The sequence below is a fragment of the Peromyscus leucopus genome, chromosome X (genome assembly GCF_004664715.2).
Source record: "Peromyscus leucopus breed LL Stock chromosome X, UCI_PerLeu_2.1, whole genome shotgun sequence".
In the NCBI taxonomy this organism is placed as follows: domain Eukaryota; kingdom Metazoa; phylum Chordata; class Mammalia; order Rodentia; family Cricetidae; genus Peromyscus; species Peromyscus leucopus.
Window position 1 is genome coordinate 64,540,629 of NC_051083.1, and position 19,846 is coordinate 64,560,474.

General features: G+C 39.3%; 1 protein-coding gene across 6 annotated transcripts in view; it reads right to left on the reverse strand.

Annotated features, from left to right (window-relative positions):
• Nucleotides 1-19,846, reverse strand: part of Magee2 (MAGE family member E2) — a 170,161-nt gene that overhangs the window by 75,235 nt on the left and 75,080 nt on the right. The window contains exon 6 of one of the 6 annotated variants that reach the window (XR_005090003.1): nt 8,979-9,563. The exons of the other annotated variants lie outside the window; for them this stretch is intronic. The gene's annotated coding sequence lies outside the window, so the exon portion shown is untranslated. Of the gene's footprint in view, nt 1-8,978; nt 9,564-19,846 lie in introns of those variants that run through there. 6 annotated transcript variants of the gene reach the window in all.

Genomic DNA, 19,846 nt, shown 5'->3' on the forward strand with positions numbered 1-19,846 from the left:
AAGAACAACTAATACCAATACTCTTCAAATTGTTCCACACAATAGAAACAGAAGGAACATTACCAAACTTTTTATGAGGCTACAGTTATCCTGATACCCAAACCACACAAAGATGCAACAAAGAATGAGAATTACAGACCAATCTCCCTCATGAACATTGATGCAAAAATACTCAATAAAATATTGGCAAACCAAATCCAACAACACATCAAAAAAATTATCCACCATGACCAAGTAGGCTTCATCTCAGGGATGCAAGGATGGTTCAACATATGAAAATCTGTCAATGTAATACACCATATAAACAAACTGAAAGAAACAAACCACATGATCATCTCATTGGATGCTGAAAAAGCTTTTGACAAAATCCAATACACCTTCATGATAAAGGTCCTGGAGAGATCAGGAATACAAGGAACATACCTAAACATAATAACTGCAATTAACAGGAAGCCGACAGCCAACATCAAATTAAATGGAGCAAAACTCAAAGAGATTCCACTGAAATCAGGAACAAGACAAGGCTGTCCACTGTCCCCATATTTATTTAATGTAGTATTGAAGTCTTAGGTAGAGCAATAAGACAACAAAAGGATATCAAGGGGATACAAATTGGAAAGGAAGAAGTCAAACTTTCACTATTTGCAGATGATATTATAGTATACATAACTGACCCAAAAAATGCTACCAGAGAACTCCTACAGCTAATAAATACCTTCAGTAATGTGGCAGGATACAAGATGAACTAAAAAAAAAAAAAATCAGTAGCCCTCCTATATACAAATGAAAAATGGTCTGAGAAAGAAACCAGAGAAACATCACCCTTTACAATAGCCACAAATAATATAAAATACCTCATGGTAACTCTAACTAAGCAAGTGAAAGACCTGTATGACAAGAACTTTAAGTCTCTGAAGAAATAAATCAAAGAAGATATCAGAAAATGGAAAGACCTCCCATGCTTATGGATAGGTAGGATTAACACAGTAAAAATGATCATCTTACCAAAAGCAATCTACAGATTCAGGGCAATCCTCATCAAAATCCCAACACAATTCTTCACAGACCTGGAAAAAACAATACTCAATTTCATATGGAAAAACAAAAATTAAAAAAAAAAACAGGATAGCTAAAAGAATCCTGTATAATAAAGCAACCTCTGGAGGCATCACCATCCCTGACCTCAAGCTCTATTATAGAGCTATAGTAATAAAAACAGCTTGAAATTGGCATAAAAGTTGGCATATGGACCAATGGAATCAAATAGAAGACCCTGACATTAATCTGCACTCCAATGAACACCTGATTTTTGACAAAAAGCCAAAACTGTACAATGGAGAAAAGAAAGCATCATCAACAAATGGTGCTGGCATAACTGGATGTCAACATGTAGAAGATTACAAATAGATCCATATGCCACCATGCACAAAACTTAAGTCCAAGTGGATCAAAGACCTAAACATAAATTAAGTTACAATGAACTTGATAGAAGAGAAAGTAGGAAGCAGTCTTTAATGCATTGGCACAGGAGACCACTTCCTAAATATAAAAACAGTAGCACAGACACTGAGAACAACAATTAATAAATGGGACCTTCTAAAACTGAGAAGCTTTTGTAGGACAAAGGACATGGTCAATAAGACAAAATGACAGCTTACAGAATGGGAAAAGATCTTCACCAACCCAACATCTGACAGAGGGCTGATATCCAGAATATATAAAGAACTCAAGAAAATAGACATCAAAACACCGAACAATCCAATTAAAAATGGGCTATAGAGCTAAACAGAGAATTCTCAACAGAAGAATCTCAAATGGCTGAAAGACATTTAAGTAATTGCTCAACATCCTTAGTCATCAGAGAAATGCAAATCAAAACGACTCTGAGATAACATCTTACACGTGTCAGAATGGCTATGATCAAAAACACTGAAGACAGCATACATTGGAGAGGATGTGGAGCAAGGGGAACACTCCTCCACTGTTGGCAGGAGTGCAAACTTTTACAACCACTGTAGAAATCAGTATAGTAGTTTCTCAGAAAATTGGGAATCTATCCACCTCAAGACCCAGTGATACCATTTTTGGGCATATACTTAAGGGATGCTCAATCATACAACAAGAACACATGCTCAACTATGTTCACAGCAGCATTATTTGTAATAGCCAGAACCTGGAAATGACCTAGATGGCCCTCAACTGCAGAATGGATAAAGAAAACATGGCACATATACACAATGGAGTACTACTCAGCAGTGAAAAAAAAACAACTATGACATCATGAAATTTGCAGGCAAATGGATGGAACTAGAAAATATCATCCTGAGTGAGGTAATCCAGACTCAGAAGGACAAACATGGTATGTACTCACTCAAAAGTGGATACTAGATGTAAAACAAAGGATAACCAGACTATAATCCACAGCTCCAAAGAAGCTAGCTAACATGGAAGACCCTAAGAGGGCTGCATGGTGTGAAGGAGAAATAGATAAGCTCTCCATGAGCAAACTGGGGGTCAGGGGGTACAATGTAGGGTAGGGGATGGGGAATGAGAACATAAGGGAACGGGATATTTGAGCTGGAACAGGGACAGAGTGGGAGAGCAAGGAAAGAGATAACATGATAGATGGAGACATCATGGGAATAGGGAGAAACAGGGTGCTAGGGAAGTTCCCAGGAATCCACAATCCACAATGATGACCCCACCTTAGACTACTAGCAGTAGTGTAGAGGGTGCCTGAACTGACCTACTCCTGTAATCAGATTGGTGAATATCCTGTCATCATAGAGCCTTCATCCAGTAACTGATGGAAGCAGATGTAGAGATTGACGACTGGGCGCCAGGCCAAGCTCCAGGGGTCCAGATGAGAGAGAGGAGGGATTCTATGAACAAAGGACATTGAGATCACGATGGGAAAATGCACAGAGATGACCAGGCCATAGTGGGAACTCATGAACTGTGGACAAATAGCTGTGGAGCCCCCATGGGACTGGACTAGGCCCGCTGCATAAGTGAGACAGTTGTGTAGCTTAAACTATTTAAGGGGTGCCCAGGCAGTGGGAATAGAATCTATCCCTGGTGCATGAGCCGGCTTTTTGGAGCCCAGTGCCTATGGTAGGACACCTTGTACAACCTTGGTGCAGGAGAAGGGACTTGGACCTGCATCAACTGAATGTGCTAGATTCTGCTGACTCCCCATGGGAGACCTTGCCTTGAAGGAGGTGGGAATGGGAGTGGGTTGGGGGGGCGGAAGGCTGGGGCGAGGGAGGAGAGAGGACAGGGGAATCTATGGTTGGTATGTAAAATGAATAGAAAATTTTTTAATAATTAAACAAACTGTCCATAGAACCTGATCAGAATTGACACAGATTTAAGAACTGGTATGCAGCAGGGGGATATATATATATATCACAGTGATAGAATACTTGCCCAGTATGTGTGAGGCCCAGGGTGGCACCTCCAGCAATGCAAAAGAGATAAACAAAGCCACCCCCTTCAAGCAAAGAAAAACAAGAATTAGCATAAAAGTTGAAGCAATTATGTTAATTTTGTGTTAAAAACATTAAGTAAGACTAAAGAAAAATCATAAAAAATGAACTCAATTTGAACGTTTAACAATGGAAACTACAAGATAAAACATATGTGGATTTTAAGTGATCAAAGTACAGAGAACAACTGACCTTGGGGTGACCAGCCCAAACTGATACAAATCTATACATAACTCCCAGACCTAAGACTCAGGGTACATGGGGGGAAAAGAGGATGGAAAGATTGTTAGAGCCGGAATAACAGGAAGTCTGCTGGGAGTGTATCTTGTAGATTTGAGAGGAAGCTCTAGCCCTGAAATCTCAACAATGTAGCTGCTTAAACAGGTGGTAAACAATAACAGCACTAGTTGACATGATAAGGTATGTGTGTGTGTCGGGGGGAAATATCACAGGGCTCTACCTCCAGATGAAGAATTGCAGGCAGTTAAAGATTGCTGAGAGAGGGAGAATTAATCTTTTCAGGAGATGAGCCCCCTAACTGCTTATCAGATACCAAGTGGTCAACCTGAGAAACATACATACAAGCAACACTAGAGATTCAGCCGGTTGTGTTTACATACTCATTCATTTATACATGTGTCACAATAATAACTAAAGTAAAAGAAGCCATAATTTGGGAGCTGAAGAGATGGTTCAGTGGTTAAGAGCACTGGCTCCTTTCCAAAGGTCCTGAGTTCCCAGTAACCACATGGTGGCTCACAACCATCTATAATGGGTTCTGATGCCCTCTTATGGCGTGCAGGAATACATGCAGATAGAGCACATGTACCTAAGAAGTACATACATAAATAAGACTAATAAAGGAATAAAAACCTCAAGTGTTAGGATAAAAAGCCATGAATTTGAGTGGAGGGGGATATGGGGGGTGCTGGAGGGAGGGGGGAATGTTATAACTATATCTCAATTAAAAATACAATAAAATTTAAAAGTAAAACATCAGATCATGGGAAGTATGTAAAAATGCTATGTGGATTTGGCAGTAGAACAGGAATTCAGAAGAAAAGAGAAGTGAAATTCTTGTTATACCTGGAGTAAAACTGAAAAAAAAACTGTCTAAAAGGGAAAGCATTGAAAAAGCTGATTGACAATATCCACAGGCCACATATGCATACATCTGGAGTTCAAGGGGGAATAAAGAAGAGAAATGAAGAAAAATATTTTAAGAATAATGGCCAAATTTTCTAAAAGAACAAACAAGGTAAGTAAGCCCTAAAATAAAAGAAATATAAAAAAATAAAGTAATGAACAACCATATTGTTAAAAACCAGTGAAAAGAAAACATTAAAAATGCCCAGAGGGGACGCAAAAGCCATATTACATTTTCAGAAAGATATAAAAGGGCAACATTTCTCATCGGGAGCAATGCAATAAGGAAGAAAGACAGTACAGCTCTATACTGTGATGGTTAATTTTCTGTGTGAATTGACAGGGCCTTGATACCCAGGTATTTGAACACACGTTATTATTGCTGCTTCTGTGAAAGTGTGTTTTAGATGAGGTCAGATTACTGTCTACTCCAACCATATACTCCTTTAGAACAGAAACTTTAGGAAGATTAAACTAGAAATATTGGGTCTGGGAATGTAGTTCAGTAGTAAAGAGTTTGCCTAGCATGTGCAAAACCTAAGTTTGACTCTCCAGCACCATAAAAGAATTCGAAAAGGATGCCAAAAGAAAAATATTTACTTGGCTGCAAAAAGCCAAATGCCAGCAAGTGTGAGTGCATAAGGCCAGTTCTCAGCCATGAAGAAGTTTTTCATTTGCAGCTTTTTCCTTAGAATATATTGGAAAGACCAAAGATCCCTACGAAAGCTCCTTCCTGGCTGGAAGAACAACAGCCACTGCCCATATCCACGTAGTCTGATATGCACACTACATCTGCACTATGAAACTATCAGAAAGAACTATCTGATGGAATCTCATTATAGTTAGGTGAGAGGCAGTTGTGAAAACTGCATCCATACTTGTCTTCTTAGATGCTTCTCCAGTAGTGTTGTGAATAAAGAGCCCCACAACCCAAGTTCAAAATATTTGTCCAAGATCAAGGCTTAAGAGAAACATCAGGGAACGCCCAGTTTTGTCCCCCGACCCCTGCCAACCAGGCTAACAAACCTTGGACAAATATAGTGTCGTACAGCTGGAAGAATGGCAGGACAGTGACTCCATGGGGAGCAAGACAGAAGAAAGATCCAGAGCCAAGTGGAGAAACAAAAACAAGGTATCACTGGAGGATTTTGAAATCTCTGGTGCCCATGGCAACAACAAATTCTAACTCTGATAACCATAGCAACAAATTCTAACTCTGGTAACCATAGCAACTATAGCAACTAAGCAAATTTCAAACCTAGACCAATTCCTGACTAGATCAACACAAACCCCCACAGTAAAGTCCTAGTAGAAGGAAAATCATGCTAATATCTAAGTATAAAAATTGATATCTATATATATAAAACCCTATATATGGTCATCTTTCAACCAAAAATAAAGTAGCATACAAAACCATAAAAATACACAGTTGGGAGAGACAAAGAAATCATATGAAACAAACTCATATATCATATAGCTGTGGGAATTATCATAAAGAGAATTTAAAACAACTATGATTAACATGTTTAAGGACTAGTTCTCAAAAGCAGATAATGTTTTTCCACAGGGAACAATTGGCAACATCTGGAGGCATTTATCTGTATCTTAATAGAAAAGGCGCTACTGGCATCTAGTGGGTAGAGGCCAGAGATGGTGCTAAACATCTTACAATGCACAGGATACCACTTTCCAACAAATTTCTGCCTGAAAATGTCAATTATTTCAAGGCTGAACCCGTTTTAAAAGCTCTAATGGACAATGTCAGAGACACACAAAGTTACACTAGTATGTTTGGCAGAAAAAATGGAAACTGTAAGAAGCAAGTAGACATTTTAACACAACTATAGCAATCATGTCATGATGTATCTTTATATTCAGACCACATTGTACACCTTACATATACAATAAAGACAAAGGATGGAAATATCCTAAATAAAAATCACACAGAACATTAGATTATCTCTTTTGGGGTCATCAATAGACTCACTGAAACTGAACAAAGAATCACTAAGCAAGTTGTCAATAAAAATTTCCTGAACTGGATTACTAAGTGAAAAAAAAAAAGACTGGTGTACAGAATATGCAAGTGATGTAAGACAATAACAACTAGTCTAATATACATGTCACCAAAATGATAGAAGAGAACAGATAAGGAGCTGTCTGAAAAAATAATGCCTGAGAAGTCTCCAATCAAGGATTTCAGAGAGTATCAAATAGGGTAAATTCAATAAAAGCAAAACAATGAAATTTCTCCTTGATGTACAGCGATTAAACTTATGGCTTTTTAAGTTTACAATAGTTTCCCCATGCAATGATTATGTATTTTAATTTTGGTCTAGTATTGAATCAATTACAGAAGTATTTAACACCTTATCAAATAGACGAGTTAGATGATGTTACCCAAGTGTAGACTACTATGAGTGTTCTGATCATGTTTAAGATAGTCTAAGCTAAGCTGAGATGTTTTGTAGCTTATGTATATTATTCAATGTATCTTCAATTCATGACACTTCCAACTTACAATAGGCTTATTATGTATGAATTTCCTTCCTCATTACTGTGACTAGAAGGGGACCTGCCCGGTGGCCAGAACCTGGGGCCAAGTTGGGCAGGTCTTCCCAGAGTGGCTGGTGCCCAGGGATGGGGTCCGGGTTGGGCCCGGATACTCACCTCTGGTCCAGAAGGGAAGTTGGGAGCAGGATGGGAGCTGGGGGCCGGTCTCTAAGTCTCAGGAAGTGGCTGGGGTCTCGGGCAGATGGGCATGGGTGTAGGGCGTGGTAATTGCAGGGGCTGCCGGGGGGCTTGGAGAAGGGGATCCTTCCCGGTGGGGCTAGAAGGGGACCTGCTCGGTGGCCAGAATCTGGGGCCAAGTTGGGCAGGTCTTCCCGGAGTGGCTGGTGCCCAGGGATGGGGTCCGGGTTGGGCCCGGATACTCACCTCTGGTCCAGTCATTACTGTGACTATTATACCTGATGGAAGCACCTTAAGGGGGAAAGGGTTTATAATTGCTCATGATAAGGGACTATACTCAATTATGACAAGAACAGCATTGCATCTGGAGACCCACCTATTGCAATAACATTTGGTGGCATGTCTCATTATATCGTACTGACTAGAAAGCAGAGAATTCAAGCTGGCCATAATGGTGCCATGTAACTCTTAAGCTGTGCTCTATAACTCTTAAGCTGTAGTCTTATAGCCGTATGTCTGTTAGTGAGGCTTTGTGTTCAAGAGGTTCCATGGCCTCCCAAAGCAGTTCTACCAGCTAGAGACCAAGTGTTAAAATACACAACCTTTGGGGAACATTTCACATTCAAACCATAAGACCTTACCATACATTGAGGAGTAACTATATATATACTTAGGCATAGCATGTTTATACTGCTAAGAAACCAATGGCAAAAAGAGATTCTTGCAATTGGTCAGGGTTGGGAGTACACTGCCTACAGAGAAAGAAGGATAAAAAGGACAGGAGACTTCATTTTAGAAATCTTGAAAATAATACTACGCTTTAAGCATTAAAAAAAAACTTATCAATTTACTATATCCTATTAACCAGTAAAATTATCTTTCAGAAGTAAAACCAATGAGAAATAACTGACCTTAATAGAGTACCCTCCCAACAAGAGAAGAATATATATACTTCTCAATTGCACATAAAATAGTCACAGAATAGGCCATATACTTAATCAAAAGACCAATCTTAGCAAATTAAAAAGAATATAGACCATCTGAAGTAAATTCTCATGCAAGCACAATCAACTCAGAGTCAACAACAGGGACAGCTGGAAATCCAGCACATGTTTGGAAGTTAAACAAAACGCATGTGTGAAAGAAGTCTCCAGGGAACGCAGAGGACATTTTCAACTAAGTGAAAAGTAAAATGCAATATATCAAAATTTGTGATTTACAGCTAATGAAGTGCTTAGAGAAATATCAAGAATTAAGTGCAATATATTAGAAGAAAAGAGATCTGAAAACCAGTAACTAGGCTTTTGCCTCAGGAAATTAAATTAAGGAGAGCAAATAAAGCCTAAAGCAGAAGAAAGAAAATGACAGAAAAATTCAACAGAAATCAGTAAAATTAAAATAAGAAAACTACAGATTAAATTAAAAACAAAAGATGGCTCATTCAATAGATAAATAAAGTTGGTAGGCTCTAGGGCAGTAGTTCTCAACCTTCCTGATCCTGTGATCCTTTAACACAGTTCCTCACGTTGTGGTAACTCAACCATAAAATTGTTTTGTTTGCTACTTCATAACTAATTTTGCTATTGTTATAAATCATGATGTAAATATCTGATATGCAAGATATCTATAAAAGGGGGTCATGACCCTCAGGTTGAGAACCACTGCTCTAGGGTAAGTGGCAGGGAGAGATGGGGGGAGAAAATGAGAATGGAGGATGAGGAGGGGGAATGTGCAAATCAGCAATGAAACAGGAAACATCGCTATTTGTCCTAAAATAATAAGAGGCAAATATGAACAATCTACGTCTATAAATTGTGTATCATGTGTTTGGTGATTTAGTAGTATTAAAGCAAAATTTGACAAACTATATTATTCACAAAGTACAGAAATTTATTTTTTCACAGTCATGAAAGCTGAGAAGTCCAACATCAAGGTGCCCCCAGGCCTCTGTTTCTAGAATCGTACCTTGAATCTGAGTCTTACAGAAGGGAGGAATGCTGTAGTCTTCTGTTGTGGAAAACACAAAGGCCAAAGAGAATTAGCCTGATCAAGAAATTTTGGTGGTTGAGTCATTCCATTCAAATGATATTCATTTCTTTTCTTGTTGCTGTGATAAACATCCTGACAAAGGCAACTTAAAGGAGAAAGAGTTTATTCTGGCTCATAGTTTGGGAGTACAGTCCAATATGGTGGTGATGTATGGATGGCAGGAGCTTTAGGTAGCTGGTCACACTGTACCTATAAAAATTGGAATGATGGATGCTAGTGCTCAGCTCATTTCTCATTTTTTATTTAGCCCAAGAATAAAATGATGCCAACCACAGTGGGCAAATATTCTTATCTTTATTAACTTAATATATACAATCCTTTATAGGCATGCTTGGAGGCTAACCTAATCTAGATAATAACTCACAACAAATCCAGAAGCTAAGCTAATCTAGAAAGTCTCCCACAGGCATTCATAGAAGCTTGCCTCTCAGATGTTAAGTTGAAATAGAAGCAGTAATTAAAATTTTCCCAGCTAACAAAAGGCAAGCCCAGATAGATTCAGTACCAAATTCTACCAGACCTTCAAAGGACACTCAACATAGGAAAAGGAAATAGGAAAGGAAGGAACACTTGCAAACTTGTTCTATGAAGCTGAGACCACCCTGATACCAAAACCAGACAAAACTCTGACAAAAAGAGAAAATTATCAGCCAATCTCTCTAATGAATACAGATGCAAAAATTCTCAATAAAACACTTGCAAACTGAATACAGGAATATATCAAAAAGATCATCCACATCGATCAAGTAGGCTTTATCCCAGAGATGCAGGGATAGTTCAATATACATAAATCAATTAATGTTATCTACTACATAAATGGACTCAATGCCAGAAATCACACAGTCATCGCATTAGACACAGAAAAGGCTTTAGACAAAATCCAAAATCTCTTCATGATAAAAGTCCTAGAGAATCTAGGGATATAGGGAACATATTTTAAAGTAATAATAATAATCCCACAACCAACATCTTGTTAAGTGGAGAAAAACCTCAAAGAATTTCCACTAAAACCAGGACAACTGAATTTTGGAGAGAGTACATTCAAACTGTACCAAATCAAGTTTTATAAAGATAAAAGTATTCCAAAAATCACTAAAGAAGAAATGGGTAAGTTATCTATTAGAACACTGATTTTGTAGTTAATCTGTGAAAAGGTGGATTGAGCTCCATATTGTTTCATCAGTGAGTTCTATTAAGCATGTAAGGAAGAAGTAGTGCCAAAGGCACAATCTCTTCTTGAAAACCAAAGCAATTTCATAGAGCTAACTTTAATACTGAAACCAGAAAAAGACAATACAAGAAATAAACTTATTATACCACAAATATCTCTTATGAGCACAGATGCAAAAATATTCTAAAAGTGAAAAAAAAATCAATACATGAAAAGGGCATTATTTATTCAGTTTAAAAGCTTTCAACATTTGCAAGTAAAGCTGATAGGACAAAAGGGTCTATTGTATGATACCTGCAGCTCCTAATGCCTCGAAGACCAATGGAGAGGCGATGGAGAGGCGGGAAAGACAGAGGGGCGAAGTGTTGTTATTTTGGTTTGGTTTGTTTCTTTTGTTGGGGTTTGGGCTTTGTTTGTTTGTTTTTTAACTAATATTTGTATTTTATTTTTTATTTTTATTTCTTTTTAAAGTTTCCTGGCGGGTGATGCTACAAGGGTGAAGGACTGAAACAGAGGGAAAGGGAAATGAGTGGGTGCATGCTATAAAATTCCCAAAGAATAAATAAACAATTACATTTTTTAAGAACGCTTTCAACAAAGTGGAAACACAAAAGACCTTCCATAACCTAGTAGTTTCTGAGAAAAAAAAAACATGGCTAATACCAAAGAACAGATAGAGTGAATTCTATCCCACAGCATTAGGAAAAATGAAAGTATATGCAACTACCCAGGACTAGTAAAGTCATGACTCTTGGAGGAGAACCTATAACCACCACTCTACTAAACCAGCATAATCCCTAACTACACTCTTAATATTTGCTCCTATACACATAGATAATGTAGTCCTCACCCAACATCAAGTAAAATTCTCTTTGCAACAGAAAACCACAACTAATCAAATTGTAAAATTGTGAAGCCCAGTCCCAATGGATACATCTACAATGCAACTCCTACACCGAAGATTCTGGGAACACTGCAGAAGAGGAAGCTGAAAGAGAGTAAGAGCCAGAGGGCCAGATGAGTTTGCTGTGAGACTGTGTCTCCTAGAAATGTCAGAAACTGCATCTATAAAACCTTACCAATATGACTGCCTAACGTGAGCTGAACAAGGATGACACCAATAGACATGCCAAGGTGGACAGGGGAAAGATCACCAGGCCTCAAGCAACACAAAGAGCTGCAGGCAACTAAGGGATGCCCAGAGAAGGAGAAATAGTCTTCCCCAGAGAAGAGCACACCAATTGGTTATCTAGTACCAAATAGTCAGATATGAAAACATACATACAAGTAATATCATGCAGACTGATCAAATTGATTTAGGAATACATAGATGTAGGTACATACACACATACACATGTAATGACAATTAATTAAACAGACCATGAATTTGAAAGAGAGCAGGGACAGCATATGGGAGGATTTGGAGGGAGGATAGAGAAGGGGGAGTGATATAATTACATTTTAATCACAAAAATAAGAAATAATTAAAATGCAGGATGAAGTATTGTAGAATATTATTTTTAGGTGTGTTACTTTTGTTTATGTTGCATGTATTTAACTCTGTGAACCTGTGTTACTGTGCCTGTCTAAAACACCTGATGGTCTAGTAAAGAACTGAATGGCCAATATCAAGGCAGGAGGTAGGATAGGTGGGGCTGGCAGGCAGAGTGAATATATAGGAGAAATTTGGGAGGAGAAAAGGAAGAAGGAGCAAGGGAAGGACGAGGACATCAGGGGCCAGCCACCCAGCCACCCAGCTACACAACAAGCCATGGAATAAGAGTAAGAGTTATAGAAGTAAGAGAACAGGAAAAACCCAGAGGCAAAAGGTAGATGGGATAACATAAGTTAAAGAAAGCTGGCAAGAAACAAGCCAAGCTAAGGCCTGGCGTTTATAAGTAAAAATAAGCCTCCATGTGTGATTTATTTGGGATGTAAGTGGTGGGCCCCTCAAAAGAGCAAAAACAACCAACAACAATGAGGGGACCCAACCATAGAAAAGCAAACTAAACAGGGCATGGAATTCAAACCAGTAAGTAAACGGTATTCTTCCACAGCCCCCTGCTTCAGTTTCCTCCTCTAGGTTCCTGCTGTGTTTGAGCTCCTATCCTGACATCCCTCAGTGATGGAGTGTGATCTGAGAGTTGTAAGCTGAAGCAAACCCTTTCCAAGTTGATTTGGTCGTAGTTTTTAATCACAGCTATCGAAACTTAACTAAGACACATACTTAACTTTTAAACAACAAACATATAATAACAATCTTTTTATGACAATACACAATTATTTAAAATTAATATCTGGAGGAGGAAGGGGTCCCTATCTATAAGGTTGCATGTAGGTAGGTAGGTTCAGGACATTTGTTGCTGTGACAAAAATTAATTTTGGCTTTTACTCTGTAGCTTGATTAAAGCATTGTCTTATCATAATGCCAATGCCAGCTGTGCAGAAAGGACTCTAAAGAGTTCCTCATAGCAGTGCCCATCATCAGTTCTTCTTGAGCTCCAGAGGACTTGCAAATACCAATACTGCTTTCTCTGTATTTTTGTGGGATTGAAGAACATGCTGCATATTTGAGGGCCTTTGGCATGCAGGCCAGCTTTTCCACAGTCTCTGTAGTGATAGGTTTTTGTTTGTTTTTGGCAGGGTTCTCAATCCTAGGGAGAGTCATTTCTAAGATTAGTTTACATTCCAACAAGCAAAACAGAAGTGTTGTGTTACCTTAAGCACACACTTTTGTTTTACATTTTCAAATGAGATTATGAACTAAAGAAAAGCAGACTAGAAATATATACATTTGTGGATAACTTGGAGGGCACAATACTATTTCTTTGAAGTATTAAAAAGTTCAAGAGTGTGTAGATTGCCATTAATAATAACTGTGACTTTAAGAGCTAAAAATAGCCAGTGCTTATTCTGATGGAAATGATTGGGTAGAATATTGGAAGCTATGTTTCACTAATAACACTATTGCCACAACACTCAGTTGTCTATGTTGCTGAAATAGTTTTCTGACCACCTTAAATATTTCAAATTTGATATTAAACTCTTCTTGTCTGTGGGAGTATTGGCAGCGCTCATATTTTTTCAATTTTTGATGTAGTCCAATTTATGTTTTGGGTCTGTGTTTCAAATTCTAGAATTCATTGCCAAGTTGGATGTTATGAATCTCCCTGTGTTTTACTTTAAAAGTTTTATATCCTGGCTTTTTGTGTAGGTCCTTCATGAATTTTCAGTTAATATCAGCATACAATATAACATAAGGATTCAATTTTAATTTTCCATATATGGATAACCAATTTTTCAAATATATTTGTTGAAAAGATCATTTTACAATGATCCTCACAATCTGTGGGAATTTAATTTCTGGCTCTCTACTCTGTTCTAGTGGCCTATATCTCTGTCTTTATGCCAGCACCATAAGGACTCCATCTTTATGATGTAATTGCATCATTCTCCATGAAATAATCATTTCTATCCCATAACATAGATGGTTAGGCTTCAATGCATGAATTTGAGGAATATAAATATTTAGATTATAGTAACCTCCTTGGTTCAATTATTCTCAAGCAGCCTATTCTTTTTTGGCTATTGTAAATGGAATTGTTTTCAGATTGTTCATTTTTAGGATTGAAGTGGAACTGATTTTTAGCATGTTGATTTTGTAACCTGAACCTTTGCAGCTTGAGTTTTAAAGTTATTTGATAAATATTTAGTGTTCTGGCTATATATAACATTGCATCCTACAAACATGGATAATTTTACTTCTTCCTTTCTATTTTAGAAGACTTATTTCCTTTGCTTGCCTAATTAGTGCTTCTAACAAAAAGTTGAATAGAAATGAAAATAAGCATCCTTTTCTTGCCCCTGATTTTAGAGATAAATTGTTCAGTCTTCCACTACTGGTTAAAATTGTGGTCATGGGCCTCTCATATATTATATTTTTTATTATGCCTAAGTAGTTTCCTTCTATTGCTAATTGTTAAATGTTAAACCTTTTTTTTTTTTTTTTTTTTTTTTTTTTTTTTTTTTTTTTTTTGGTTTTTTGGAGGCAGAGTTTCCTGTGTAGCCCTGGCTGTCCTGGATCTTGCTCTATAGAACAGGCTGACCTCAAACTCACAGAGATCCACCTGCTTCTGCCTCCCAAGTGCTAGGATTAAAGACATGCACCACCACGCCTGGCTAAAGTGTTGTTCTTTTTATTGCATTAATTGGGAAGACTGCTCAAACTTGGGCTTAAGCCAATAGAAAGTCTTCATTAGCCCTCTGTCAACTACACTGGGTGTTCGGGATCCCAGTATGGCACCAAGCATTCTCCAGGGTGAGCTTTTAAGCACAAAAACCATATCCTGGGTTGACATACTTCAGTTAACAAGAATAGTTAGCCAGAAGCAGAACTACAGAAGCCAAAAGGCAAGGTTAATACATTTAGAAACTTTCCCAGAACTATGAATTTTGATGGATTAGTTATTTATTTTCATTTTGGCAGGTGGTGCTGTCTACATGCTGAGTTTTACAGCCTGAATGGTATGTCCATCATGGAGTCAGTTTTGCTAACATTTCAGGGCCTACTAAGGTTCTGGGGCATGGTATTAGTGGATGAGTCAAATTGTGGACTCATCCTGCTCTGAAGAGATGTAGTTGGTCCTAAGGACCATTAATTTTACTGAACTGATATATAGTTAAAATTCAGGAGCCTTCCAATAATCTAATCAGAATGAATATTAAAGGCCCAGTCAGTGCTGATAGCAGAGTAGTTAGTCAAGGGGACCAAGAAAACAGAGACTGGTACCAATTATCTGATTTATATCTTTATCTCGTTCTCTTTTTAAGGTGTTTTTTAAAAAAAAAACCATGGCAAGATTTTTTTCATTACTGCTGATCAATTAGCATAGAAACAACAGTTTTTTTTTCCAAAGCCAGATGTAGTTTTCTTCATCTCATGAGAAGTCTAAACGTCTCCAATTTTATAAGACCATTTCTGCAGCAAAATCTGTTGTTTTAATACCTCTAGGTCCTAATAAGCCTGTCTACTTAGTTGGGAAAGCATCAGAAGAGGCATATTTAGTCAAACCATTAGTACATGCCCACCAGGTATTCCCAGGGGCTCAGTAATATTGCTGTTATCCAGATGAATTAACCCACAAGGCAGAATAGCAGGCATCAGAATAAGAGGAAGTGCCTAGGTTAAAGGTTTAGGATGTTAGACAAGTTCCAGCCCCTTATATGTCTTCTAATGTTAATTTAGGCTAACTCCAGTCACAATGGGCTTACAGTCTGGTTAGTTCCCATACCTATGTCGTATGGGGGCTGGGTGTCTAAGCATAAGTAGCAATCTTGGCTAATTTCTGGCTGGGAATTATGCCCAGGGTCCCTTCCTGTGGCACAGAGTCTGATTCCCCAGGTTTTTCCTATTTCCTAAAGGCCAGAATCTTTTTTAAAATAATTTTTTTCAGGAAACCTCCATTTTACAACCTCAATTTTTGCAATAAAAACTCCCTTGTTTTTGGCAACTAGGAGACGCAACCACAGCATAGAACTATAGACTGTGTTTTTATCTTAAAAGATAATTATATATGTATGTGTGTATTTTAATTTTATATAAATATGTATTTAACATAAATACGTACGTATTTTATTTATTTATAACCAGACATATCAGTAAGTAAAAGTTAAGACAGAATATGGGTTGCTGGTCTGTAGTCACAGTAGCTAATACCTTCCCTGTATCTGTCTTCCTCAGTTTTCAGTCCAGGCCTGAGGGCTGTGGGGGTTTGATCAGTGAAAATGAGAATCAAGATACATTTTACCTTCCATAAGTTGTTTGTCTCACACATGCAGAGGGCCTAGGTTGGTTCTATGCAGGCTCCCTAGCTGATGGTCCAGAGTCTGTGAGCTCCCATGAGCTCAGATCAGCTGTCTCTGCAGATCAGCTGTCTCTGTGCGTTCCCCTGTCATGTTCTTGACCCCCTTGGCTTGTACAATCCTTCCTCTCTCCTGTTTGTGGGGCTCCTAGCAGTGAGATCAGGACTTGTCCCTGGCACTTGAGCTGGCTTTTGGGGATCCAACCCCCAAACTGGGTTGCCTCACCCAACCTTGATGTGCCATGCTTTGTTGACTCCCATGGGAGCCTGCCCTTTCTGAATGGAGACAGAGGAGTGGAAAGGAGGTAGAAGAAGGGATCAGGAGGAGAGGAGGGAGGGGAAAGTGGTCTGTATGTAAAATAAAGGAAAAAATTAATATTTTTAAAAAGTTATTTGTCTCATGGGAGGGGATGGAGATGGGGGTATATCTGGGAGGAGTTATGAGGAGCAGAGGGATGAATATGATCAAAATTTATTGTCTGCGTGTATGTAATGCTCAAAGAACTAATAAAACTATTATATTAAGATGGGTGAATAACTTCAATAGGCTGTTGTCCAAAGATGTGAAAAGTTTGTTTGGGGTGGTTTCAAGAAAAATCGGGAATAAAAAATAAAAAATACACAACAATCTTTGATAGTCTTTGATATACGATATAAGAGCAGAAAAAAGATGATATACTAGACAAATTTTTAAAGGTAACATTGGATTTTTGTTTTGCTTTATTTTAATATGTGATGCTTTGTAGAAAGTTTGTGTCCCAGTGGGAATCACTCAGCAGAGAAGGGTAAGTTTGTGGAAGAGAGCGTCAGGATTATTGCTAGGGCTATGCACTGATTGGATATAAAGGTTTGGAATCAACCGATCAAATACAAGGCTTGGTTTGGACAGGAGTGTGGACAGTTATCCAAAGTGATGAAAGGACCAGCAGAGTATTTAGATACAGGTACATGGGATGTTTCCTTCACTTGTACATTACCATCCAAGTATTAGATGCTTTCTGGAGAATGGATGAGGTGGGAACTGCAATGTATACAAGTAGAATGAGTTGACTTTGCAGAAAAAGATGTGCAGCTATGGACAGGCACCTTAAGAGTATATATACCCTCACATATTTCTTTAGTAATGATTTGGGATGGGGAGGTATGCCCTAGTTTGGAGGCAAACAACAAACATTTTGTTGCCAGCATAGGCATTGGCTCACAGGGAAGAAAATGTGTTCTGCATATTCTCATAATTTAGGCATGGAGGATAGGGTGGGGTGTTTAGTGGTGCACTGAGTGTGTGTGTGTGTGTGTGTGTGTGTGTGTGTGTGTGTGTGTGGTGTGTGTGTCAATGGACTACTCCTCTCTAGCTGGGAGTTATTTTCCTTTAGAGTGAGGCCCTTTGCCACATACACTTCAATAAGCTTTGATGTTCAGTGACAGCAGCAATCTCCTACTCTGGCTTCTGGTTGCCATGGCAATTCTGCTGGGGCTAGGAGCTCTGCTCTCAGTGCAAATAACGGGAGCCTATGAGTAGAGAGAGGAGTATTGAGAGGGTGGGGGAACGCTTACTGAAAAGAATAACCCCATGCACTTGAATTTTTAGGATCACTTCCTGTGCCCGACTTTGGGTGTTCACACTGTCATTCCTAGGGCCAGGCCAGCTAGACTGTAAGCAGGAACCTTAAACCAAACAGAAGATGCTGACTTTCCCCAGAAGAAACCACTGTATTAGGGAATTGTCACTTGTTCATGATCCAAGTGGCAGCACTGTCCTTTTGTTAGTGGAACCCTACAGTTGGAAGGAGGCACTAAGAGCCCATTATGAAGGCCAGGTATATTCAAATTCTCTCTCTCTCTCTCTCTCTCTCTCTCTCTCTCTCTCTCTCTCTCTCTCTCTCTCCTCCCTCCTCCCTCCCTCCCATTTGTTTGCCTATAGAGGCTAGAACAGGGTGTTGGATCCCAAGGCACTGAAGTTACAAACAGATGTGAGCTACTGGATGTAGGTTCGGAGAACAAGATTCGAGTCCTCTAGAAGAGTAGTACTGAATCTTCCCTGCTCAGCCATCTCTTAAGAAGAAGGGCCAGGTACCTTACTGGGAACTTGGGATGCAAAATGGGCATAGTTTAACACCAGAGTTGGGAACAGAGGCAAAGTGAACCACACATCCTTAGTAGTATGTTCCTCACAAGACTCTTGAAATCTCCCCCTTAATCGTGAGAACTAGGCATATTAAAGGGGAGGTCATGCTCAGAAGTGTAAGTTTGATACATAGCAGGGAATATTCAAAGGGTACTGACCTGACATGCAAATTCAGGCAATCATACTTAACTACAGGCAACCCCACCTGTAACTACTGCTGTCTCATTCTTCACCTCTACCAAAGCAAACAGGGTCAAGATGAAGTCAGGAGTTGGGCTTTGAATGAAGTCCTGAGCTGTTGAGCTGCCCCTGCTCTCCAGCTAAGAGCCACCTTGTCCAAATTCCAGGATTCTTGCTCAGCCATCCAAGTTTCCAGACCCATAATCAGTTTTGAGTGTCAGTGTCCAGACCCATAATGGCTTAATCTGCCCAGTGGCCTGTTGCTATGGCAATTCTGCAAGAGCTTTATTCAGTAAATGAAATGAAAGGCAGCAGGAAACTAGGGCGGGGGGCTTAGGCACATAGGAAAGGGGGTCCAATTATAATTTGAATGTCTTAATTGCACTAATTGATACATGTGGGATTAAAAACGCACAAACACAGACCAGAGCAACAGGGGACATGTTTGGGACCAGCAAGTTGGAAAAGGCGCCTTTCATTGGAGAAAACTCCACAGAGTAACGGGGAAGGTGAGGGAGGTACCAATAATTAGGACTCAGGGTGAACTGTGTGACTGCCCCTGTATGTCCCGCTGAATGTCGTTCAACACTGCAGACTCCAGTGGCTGCTTGGGGACTGTTGAGAAGGGGCATTGTGAGAAAAGAAGAGGTGACCTTTCCTGGCTTGGAGGCCTAGGACACAGGCATGGAGATGACACACAGGCCCCCAGCTCAGCTGCTTGAAGCCCAGGTTGCAAAGGATTGTCAGCATTCACCGGCTGTGCCGCTCACATCTCGGCAGCGAGGACCGGCCTTGTTTGTCTCCTTTCGGCCAATATTTTGGACTCTTTAATCAGCTTAGGCGTCTAATGGCTCAGTCATGGCTTAATTGGCCCTCAACTCTGGTTGCTATGGTGATGCAGACAGGAGCTCTCCTCACTAAGTTAAAATAGGAGAGAACCAAGGTGGGCGGGGGGTGGGGGACAGAAAATGAAACAGGCCAAGGCTGAAGATGAGAACACATCGTTAATTACACTAATTGACAGCCTTTGGTGATTAAAAGCCCATAAGCACAGGCCACAGGGCCAGGGCAAGGGGGAATGGAGGCTTACCTGGGTACAAAAGCATCCAGCACAGAGGGAATTGATCGAAAAGAC